The sequence below is a fragment of the Somniosus microcephalus genome, chromosome 4, assembly GCF_052327205.1.
Source record: "Somniosus microcephalus isolate GS21.2 chromosome 4, FLI_Smic_1.0, whole genome shotgun sequence".
NCBI lineage: Eukaryota > Metazoa > Chordata > Chondrichthyes > Squaliformes > Somniosidae > Somniosus > Somniosus microcephalus.
In genome coordinates this window covers 96,376,162-96,386,077 of record NC_140990.1, presented here as the reverse complement: position 1 = coordinate 96,386,077, position 9,916 = coordinate 96,376,162, and positions in this window count along the sequence as shown.

Genomic DNA, 9,916 nt, shown 5'->3' with positions numbered 1-9,916 from the left:
CCCTGCTGTTACTCCAGTGTAGACCCTCCTCACGCCCCTCCTGTTACTCCCAGTGTAGAGCCTCCCTCACTCCCCCTCCTGTTACTCCCAGTGTAGACCCTCCCTCACTCCCCCTCCTGTTACTCCCCCAGTTGTAGACCCTCCCTCACTCCCCCTCCTGTTACTCCCCCAGTGTGGACCCTCCCTCACGTCTCCCTCCTGTTACTCCCCCAGTGTAGACCCTCCCTCACTCCCCCTCCTGTTACTCCCCAGTGTAGACCCTCCCTCACCCCCCCTCGTTACTCCCAGTGTAGCCCCTCCCTCACTCCCGCTCCTGTTACTCCAGTGTAGACCTTCCCTCACTCCCCTCCTGTTTCTCTCCCAGTGTAGACCCTCCCTCACTCCCCCTCCTGTTACTCCCAGTGTAGACCCTCCCTCACTCCCCCTCCTGTTACTCCCCCAGTGTAGATCCTCCCTCACTCCCCATCCTGTTACTCCCAGTGTAGACTCCCCCTCCTGTTACTCCCAGTGTAGACCCTCCCTCATCCCCCTCCTGTTACTCCCAGTGTAGACCCTCCCTCACTCCCCCTCCTGTTACTCCCCCAGTGTAGACCCTCCCTCACTCCCCCTCCTGTTACCCCCAGTGTAGACCCTCCCTCACTCCCTCTCCTGTTACTCCCCCAGTGTAGACCCTCCCTCACTCCCCCTCCTGTTATGCCCCAGTGTAGACTCTCCCTCACTCCCCCTCCTGTTACTCCCAGTGTAGACCCTACCTCACTCCCCCTCCTGTTATTCCCCAGTGTAGACCCTCCCTCACTCCCCCTCCTGTTACTCCCAATGTAGACCCTCCCTCATGCCCCCTCCTGTTACTCCCCCAGTGTAGAGCCTCCCTCACATCCCCTCCTGTTATTCCAGTGTAGACCCTCCCTCACTCCCCCTCCTGTTACTCCCCCACTGTAGACCCTCCCTCACTCCCCCTCCTGTTAATCCAGTGTAGACCTTCCCTCACTCCCCCTCCTGTTACTCCCAGTGCAGACCCTCCCTCACTCCACCTCCTGTTACTCCCCCAGTTTTTAGACCCTCCCTCACTCCCCCTCCTGTTACTCCCAGTGTAGACCCTCCCACACTCCCCCTCGTTACTCCCAGTGTACACCCTCCCTCACTCCCCCTCCTGTTACTCCCAGTGTAGACCATCCCTCACTCCCCCTCCTGTTACTCCCAGTGTAGACCCTCCCTCACTCCACCTCCTGTTACTCCCCCAGTGTAGACCCTCCCTCACTCCCTCTCCTGTTACTCCCCCAGTGTAGACCCTCCCTCACTCCCCCTCCTGTTACTCCCAGTGTAGACCCTCCCTTACTCCCCCTCCTCTTACTCCCAGTGTAGACCCTCCCTCACTCCCCCTCCTGTTACTCCCAGTGTAGACCATCCCTCACTCCCCCTCCTGTTACTCCCAGTGTAGACCCTCCCTCACTCCACCTCCTGTTACTCCCCCAGTGTAGACCCTCCCTCACTCCCTCTCTTGTTACTCCCCCAGTGTAGACCCTCCCTCACTCCCCCCTCCGGTTACTCCCAGTGTAGACCCTCCCTCACTCCCCCTCCTGTTACTCCCAGTGTAGACCCCTGCCTCACTCCACCTCCTGTTACTCCCCCAGCGTAGACCCTCCCTCACTCCCCCTCCTGTTACTCACAGTGTAGACCCTCCCTCACTTCCCCTCCTAGTACTCCCAGTGTAGATCCTGCCTCAATCCCCCTCCTGTTACTCCCAGTGTAGACCCTCCATCACTCCCCCTCCTGTTACTCCCAGTGTAGACCCTCCCTCACTCCCCCTCCTGTTACTCCCCCAGTGTAGACCCTCCCTCACTACCCCTGCTGTTACTCCCAGTGTAGACCCTCCCTCACGCCCCCTCCTGTTACTCCCAGTGTAGAGCCTCCCTCACTCCCCCTCCTGTTACTCCCAGTGTAGACCCTCCCTCACTCCCCCTCCTGTTACTCCCCCAGTGTAGACCCTCCCTCACTCACCCTCCTGTTACTCCCCCAGTGTAAACCCTCCCTCACTCCCCCTCCTGTTACTCCCCCAGTGTAGACCCTCCCTCACTCCCCCTCCTGTTACTCCCCCAGTGTAGACCCTCCCTCACTCCCCCTCCTGTTACTCCCCCAGTGTGGACCCTCCCTCACTCTCCCTCCTGTTACTCCCCCAGTGTAGACCCTCCCTCACTCCCCCTCCTGTTACTCCCCCAGTGTCGACCCTCCCTCACCCCCCCTCGTTACTCCCAGTGTAGACCCTCCCTCACTCCCGCTCCTGTTACTCCCAGTGTAGACCTTCCCTCACTCCCCTCCTGTTTCTCTCCCAGTGTAGACCCTCCCTCACTCCCCCTCCTGTTACTCCCAGTGTAGACCCTCCCTCACTCCACCTCCTGTTACTCCCCCAGTATAGACAATCCCTCACTCCACCTCCTGTTACTCCCAGTGTAGACCCTCCCTCAATCCACCTCCTGTTACTCCCCCAGTATAGACCCTCCCTCACTCCCCCTCCTGTTACTCCCAGTGTAGACCCTCCCTCACTCCCCCTCCTGTTACTCCCAGTGTAGACCATCCCTCACTCCCCCTCCTGTTACTCCCAGTGTAGACCCTCCCTCACTCCACCTCCTGTTACTCCCCCAGTGTAGACCCTCCCTCACTCCCTCTCCTGTTACTCCCCCAGTGTAGACCCTCCCTCACTCCCCCTCCTGTTACTCCCAGTGTAGACCCTCCCTTACTCCCCCTCCTCTTACTCCCAGTGTAGACCCTCCCTCACTCCCCCTCCTGTTACTCCCAGTGTAGACCCTCCCTCACTCCCCCTCCTGCTACTCCCAGTGTAGACCCCTGCCTCACTCCACCTCCTGTTACTCCCCCAGTGTAGACCCTCCCTCACTCCCCCTCCTGTTATGCCTCCAGTGTAGACTCTCCCTCACTCCCCCTCCTGTTACTCCCAGTGTGGACCCTACCTCACTCCCCCTCCTGTTATTCCCCAGTGTAGACCCTCCCTCACTCCCCCTCCTGTTACTCGCAATGTAGACCCTCCCTCATGCCCCCTCCTGTTACTCCCCCAGTGTAGAGCCTCCCTCACATCCCCTCCTGTTATTCCAGTGTAGACCCTCCCTCACTCCCCCTCCTGTTACTCCCCCAGTGTAGACCCTCCCTCACTCCCCCTCCTGTTAATCCCAGTGTAGACCTTCCCTCACTCCCCCTCCTGTTACTCCCAGTGCAGACCCTCCCTCACTCCACCTCCTGTTACTCCCCCAGTATAGACAATCCCTCACTCCACCTCCTGTTACTCCCAGTGTAGACCCTCCCTCAATCCACCTCCTGTTACTCCCCCAGTATAGACCCTCCCTCACTCCCCCTCCTGTTACTCCCAGTGTAGACCCTCCCTCACTCCCCCTCGTTACTCCCAGTGTACACCCTCCCTCACTCCCCCTCCTGTTACTCCCAGTGTAGACCATCCCTCACTCCCCCTCCTGTTACTCCCAGTGTAGACCCTCCCTCACTCGACCTCCTGTTACTCCCCCAGTGTAGACCCTCCCTCACTCCCTCTCCTGTTACTCCCCCAGTGTAGACCCTCCCTCACTCCCCCTCCTGTTACTCCCAGTGTAGACCCTCCCTTACTCCCCCTCCTCTTACTCCCAGTGTAGACCCTCCCTTACTCCCCCTCCTCTTACTCCCAGTGTAGACCCTCCCTCACTCCCCCTCCTGTTACTCCCAGTGTAGACCCTCCCTCACTCCCCCTCCTGTTACTCCCAGTGTAGACCCCTGCCTCACTCCACCTCCTGTTACTCCCCCAGCGTAGACCCTCCCTCACTCCCCCTCCTGTTACTCCCAGTGTAGACCCTCCCTCACTCCACCTCCTGTTACTCCCCCAGTGTAGACCCTCCCTCACTCCCCCTCCTGTTACTCCCAGTGTAGACCCTCCCTCACTCCCCCTCTGTTACTCCCAGTGTAGACCCTCCCTCACTCCCCCTACTGTTACTCCCAGTGTAGACCCTCCCTCACCCCCCCTCGTTACTCCCAGTGTAGACCCTCCGTCACTCCCCCTCCTGTTACTCCCAGTATAGACCCTCCCTCAATCCCCCTCCTGTTACTCCCAGTGTAGACCCTCCCTCACTCCCCCTCCTGTTACTCCCAGTGTAGACCCTCCCTCACTCCCCCTCCTGTTACTCCCAGTGTCGACCCTCCCTCACTCCCCCTCCTGTTACTCCCAGTGTAGACCATCCCTCACTCCCCCTCCTGTTACACCCCCAGTGTAGACCCTCCCTCACTCCCCCTCCTGTTACTCCCAGTGTAGACCCTCCCTCACTCCCCCTCCTGTTACTCCCCCAGTGTAGAGCCTCCCTCACTCCCCCTCCTGTTACTCCGAGTGTAGACCCTCCCTCACTCCCCCTCCTGTTACTCCCCCAGTGTAGACCCTCCCTCACTCCCCCTCCTGTTACTCCCAGTGTAGACCCTCCCTCACTCCCCCTCCTGTTACTCCCCCAGTGTAGACCCTCCCTCACTCCCCCTCCTGTTACTCCCAGTGCAGACCCTCCCTTACTCCCCCTCCTGTTACTCCCAGTGTAGACCCTCCCTCACTCCCCCTCCTGTTACTCCCAGTGTAGACCCTCCCTCACTCCCCCTCCTGTTACTCCCAGTGTAGACCCTCCCTCACTCCCCCTCCTGTTACTCTCTCCCAGTGTAGACACTCCCTCACTCCCCCTCCTGTTACTCGATGTGTAGACCCTCCCTCTCTCCCAGTGTAGACCCTCCCTCACTCCCCCTCCTGTTACTCCCAGTGTAGACCCTCCCTCACTCCCCCTCCTGTTACTCACAGTGTAGACCCTCCCTCACTTCCCCTCCTAGTACTCCCAGTGTAGATCCTCCCTCACTCCCCCTCCTGTTACTCCCAGTGTAGACCCTCCATCACTCCCCCTCCTGTTACTCCCAGTGTAGACCCTCCCTCACTCCCCCTCCTGTTACTCCCCCAGTGTAGACCCTCCCTCACTACCCCTGCTGTTACTCCCAGTGTAGACCCTCCCTCACGCCCCTCCTGTTACTCCCAGTGTAGAGCCTCCCTCACTCCCCCTCCTGTTACTCCCAGTGTAGACCCTCCCTCACTCCCCCTCCTGTTACTCCCCCAGTGTAGACCCTCCCTCACTCGCCCTCCTGTTACTCCCCCAGTGTAGACCCTCCCTCACTCCCCCTCCTGTTACTCCCCCAGTGTAGACCCTCCCTCACTCCCCCTCCTGTTACTCCCCCAGTGTGGACCCTCCCTCACTCTCCCTCCTGTTACTCCCCCAGTGTAGACCCTCCCTCACTCCCCCTCCTGTTACTCCCCCAGTGTAGACCCTCCCTCACCCCCCCTCGTTACTCCCAGTGTAGACCCTCCCTCACTCCCGCTCCTGTTACTCCCAGTGTAGACCTTCCCTCACTCCCCTCCTGTTTCTCTCCCAGTGTAGACCCTCCCTCACTCCCCCTCCTGTTACTCCCAGTGTAGACCCTCCCTCACTCCCCCTCCTGTTACTCCCAGTGTAGACCCTCCCTCTCTCCCCCTCCTGTTACTCCCCCAGTGTAGATCCTCCCTCACTCCCCATCCTGTTACTCCCAGTGTAGACTCCCCCTCCTGTTACTCCCAGTGTAGACCCTCCCTCATCCCCCTCCTGTTACTCCCAGTGTAGACCCTCCCTAACTCCCCCTCCTGTTACTCCCCCAGTGTAGACCCTCCCTCACTCCCCCTCCTGTTACTCCCAGTGTAGACCCTCCCTCACTCCCCCTCCTGTTACTCTCAGTGTAGACTCTCCCTCGCTCCCCCTCCTGTTACCCCCAGTAAAGACCCTCCCTCACTCCCCCTCCTGTTACCCCCAGTGTAGACCCTCCCTCACTCCCTCTCCTGTTACTCCCCCAGTGTAGACCCTCCCTCACTCCCCCTCCTGTTATTCCCCCAGTGTAGACTCTCCCTCACTCCCCCTCCTGTTACTCCCAGTGTAGACCCTACCTCACTCCCCCTCCTGTTATTCCCCAGTGTAGACCCTCCCTCACTCCCCCTCCTGTTACTCCCAATGTAGACCCTCCCTCATGCCCCCTCCTGTTACTCCCCCAGTGTAGAGCCTCCCTCACATCCCCTCCTGTTATTCCAGTGTAGACCCTCCCTCACTCCCCCTCCTGTTACTCCCCCAGTGTAGACCCTCCCTCACTCCCCCTCCTGTTAATCCCAGTGTAGACCTTCCCTCACTCCCCCTCCTGTTACTCCCAGTGCAGACCCTCCCTCACTCCACCTCCTGTTACTCCCCCAGTATAGACAATCCCTCACTCCACGTCCTGTTACTAACAGTGTAGACCCTCCCTCACTCCCCCTCCTGTTACTCCCAGTGTAGACCCTCCCTCACTCCCCCTCCTGTTACTCCCAGTGTAGACCATCCCTCACTCCCCCTCCTGTTACTCCCAGTGTAGACCCTCCCTCACTCCACCTCCTGTTACTCCCCCAGTGTAGACCCTCCCTCACTCCCTCTCCTGTTACTCCCCCAGTGTAGACCCTCCCTCACTCCCCCTCCTGTTACTCCCAGTGTAGACCCTCCCTTACTCCCCCTCCTCTTACTCCCAGTGTAGACCCTCCCTCACTCCCCCTCCTGTTACTCCCAGTGTAGACCCTCCCTCACTCCCCCTCCTGTTACTCCCAGTGTAGACCCCTGCCTCACTCCACCTCCTGTTACTCCCCCAGCGTAGACCCTCCCTCACTCCCCCTCCTGTTACTCCCAGTGTAGACCCTCCCTCACTCCACCTCCTGTTACTCCCCCAGTGTAGACCCTCCCTCACTCCCCCTCCTGTTACTCCCAGTGTAGACCCTCCCTCACTCCCCCTCTGTTACTCCCAGTGTAGACCCTCCCTCACTCCCCCTACTGTTACTCCCAGTGTAGACCCTCCCTCACCCCCCCTCGTTACTCCCAGTGTAGACCCTCCGTCACTCCCCCTCCTGTTACTCCCAGTATAGACCCTCCCTCAATCCCCCTCCTGTTACTCCCAGTGTAGACCCTCCCTCACTCCCCCTCCTGTTACTCCCAGTGTAGACCCTCCCTCACTCCCCCTCCTGTTACTCCCAGTGTAGACCCTCCCTCACTCCCCCTCCTGTTACTCCCAGTGTAGACCATCCCTCACTCCCCCTCCTGTTACACCCCCAGTGTAGACCCTCCCTCACTCCCCCTCCTGTTACTCCCAGTGTAGACCCTCCCTCACTCCCCCTCCTGTTACTCCCCCAGTGTAGACCCTCCCTCACTCCCCCTCCTGTTACTCCCAGTGTAGACCCTCCCTTACTCCCCCTCCTGTTACTCCCAGTGTAGACCCTCCCTCACTCCCCCTCCTGTTACTCCCAGTGTAGACCATCCCTCACTCCCCCTCCTGTTACTCCCAGTGTAGACCCTCCCTCACTCCCCCTCCTGTTACTCTCTCCCAGTGTAGACCCTCCCTCACTCCCCCTCCTGTTACTCGATGTGTAGACCCTCCCTCACTCCCCCTCCTGTTACTCGATGTGTAGACCCTCCCTCACTCCCCCTCCTGTTACTCTCTCCCAGTGTAGACCCTCCCTCACTCCCCCTCCTGTTACTCCCAGTGTAGACCCTCCCTCACTCCCCCTCCTGTTACTCCCAGTGTAGACCCTCCATCACTCCCCCTCCTGTTACTCCCAGTGTAGACCCTCCCTCACTCCCCCTCCTGTTACTCACCCAGTGTAGACCCTCCCTCACTCCCCCTGCTGTTACTCCCAGTGTAGACCCTCCCTCACGCCCCCTCCTGTTACTCCCAGTGTGGAGCCTCCCTCACTCCCCCTCCTGTTACTCCCAGTGTAGACCCTCCCTCACTCCCCCTCCTGTTACTCCCCCAGTGTAGACCCTCCCTCACTCGCCCTCCTGTTACTCCCCCAGTGTAAACCCTCCCTCACTCCCCCTCCTGTTACTCCCCCAGTGTAGACCCTCCCTCACTCCCCCTCCTGTTACTCCCCCAGTGTAGACCCTCCCTCACTACCCCTCCTGTTACTCCCCCAGTGTGGACCCTCCCTCACTCTCCCTCCTGTTACTCCCCCAGTGTAGACCCTCCCTCACTCCCCCTCCTGTTACTCCCCCAGTGTGGACCCTCCCTCACTCTCCCTCCTGTTACTCCCCCAGTGTAGACCCTCCCTCACTCCCCGTCCTGTTACTCGCCAAGTGTAGACCCTCCCTCACTCCCCCTCCTGTTACTCCCAGTGCAGACCTTCCCTCACTCCCCTCCTGTTACTCTCCCAGTGTAGACCCTCACTCACTCCCCCTCCTGTTACTCCCAGTGTAGACCCTCCCTCACTCCCCCTCTTGTTACGCCCCCAGTGTAGATCCCCCCTCACTCCCCCTCCTGTTACTCCCAGTGTAGATCTTTCCTCACTCCCCTCCTGTTACTCTCCCAGTGTAGACCCTCCCTCACTCCCCCTCCTGTTACTCCCTGTGTAGACCCTCCCTCACTCCCCCTCCTGTTACTCCCCCAGTATAGACCCTCACTCAGACCCCCTCCTGTTACTCCCCCAGTGTAGACCCTCCCTCACTCCCCCTCCTGTTACTCCCCCAGTGTAGACCCTCCCTCACTCCCCCTCTTGTTACGCCCCCAGTGTAGACCCTCCCTCGCTCCCCCTCCTGTTACTCGCCCAGTGTAGACCCTCCCTCACTCCCCCTCCTGTTACTCCCAGTGTAGACCCTCCCTCACCCACCTCCTGTTACTCTCCCAGTGCAGACCCTCCCTCACTCCCCCTCCTGTTACTCCCAGTGTAGACCCTCCCTCACTCCCCCTCCTGTTACTCCCAGTGTAGACCCTCCCGCACTCCCCCTCCTGCTACTCCCAGTGTAGACCCTCCCTCACTCCCCCTCCTGTTACTCCCAGTGTAGACACTCCCTCAGTCCCCCTCCTGTTACTCCCCCAGTGTAGACCCTCCCTCACTCCCCCTCCTATTACTCCCAGTGTAGACCCTATCTCACTCCCCCTCCTGTTACTCCCAGTGTAGACCCTCCCTCACTCCCCCTCCTGTTACTCCCAGTGTAGACCCTCCCTCACTCCACCTCCTGTTACTCCCCCAGTGTAGACCCTCCCTCACTCCCCCTCCTGTTACTCCCAGTGTAGACCCTCCCTCACTCCCCCTCTGTTACTCCCAGTGTAGACCCTCCCTCACTCCCCCTACTGTTACTCCCAGTGTAGACCTTCCCTCACCCCCCCTCGTTACTCCCAGTGTAGACCCTCCGTCACTCCCCCTCCTGTTACTCCCAGTATAGACCCTCCCTCAATCCCCCTCCTGTTACTCCCAGTGTAGACCCTCCCTCACTCCCCCTCCTGTTACTCCCAGTGTAGACCCTCCCTCACTCCCCCTCCTGTTACTCCCAGTGTAGACCCTCCCTCACTCCCCCTCCTGTTACTCCCCCAGTGTAGACCCTCCCTCACTCCCCCTCCTGTTACTCCCAGTGTAGACCCTCCCTTACTCCCCCTCCTGTTACTCCCAGTGTAGACCCTCCCTCACTCCCCCTCCTGTTACTCCCAGTGTAGACCCTCCCTCACTCCCCCTCCTGTTACTCGATGTGTAGACCCTCCCTCACTCCCCCTCCTGTTACTCTCTCCCAGTGTAGACCCTCCCTCACTCCCCCTCCTGTTACTCCCAGTGTAGACCCTCCCTCACTCCCCCTCCTGTTACTCACAGTGTAGACCCTCCCTCACTTCCCCTCCTAGTACTCCCAGTGTAGATCCTCCCTCACTCCCCCTCCTGTTACTCCCAGTGTAGACCCTCCATCACTCCCCCTCCTGTTACTCCCAGTGTAGACCCTCCCTCACTCCCCCTCCTGTTACTCACCCAGTGTAGAGCCTCCCTCACTCCCCCTCCTGTTACTCCCAGTGTAGACCCTCCCTCACTCCCCCTCCTGTTACTCCCAGT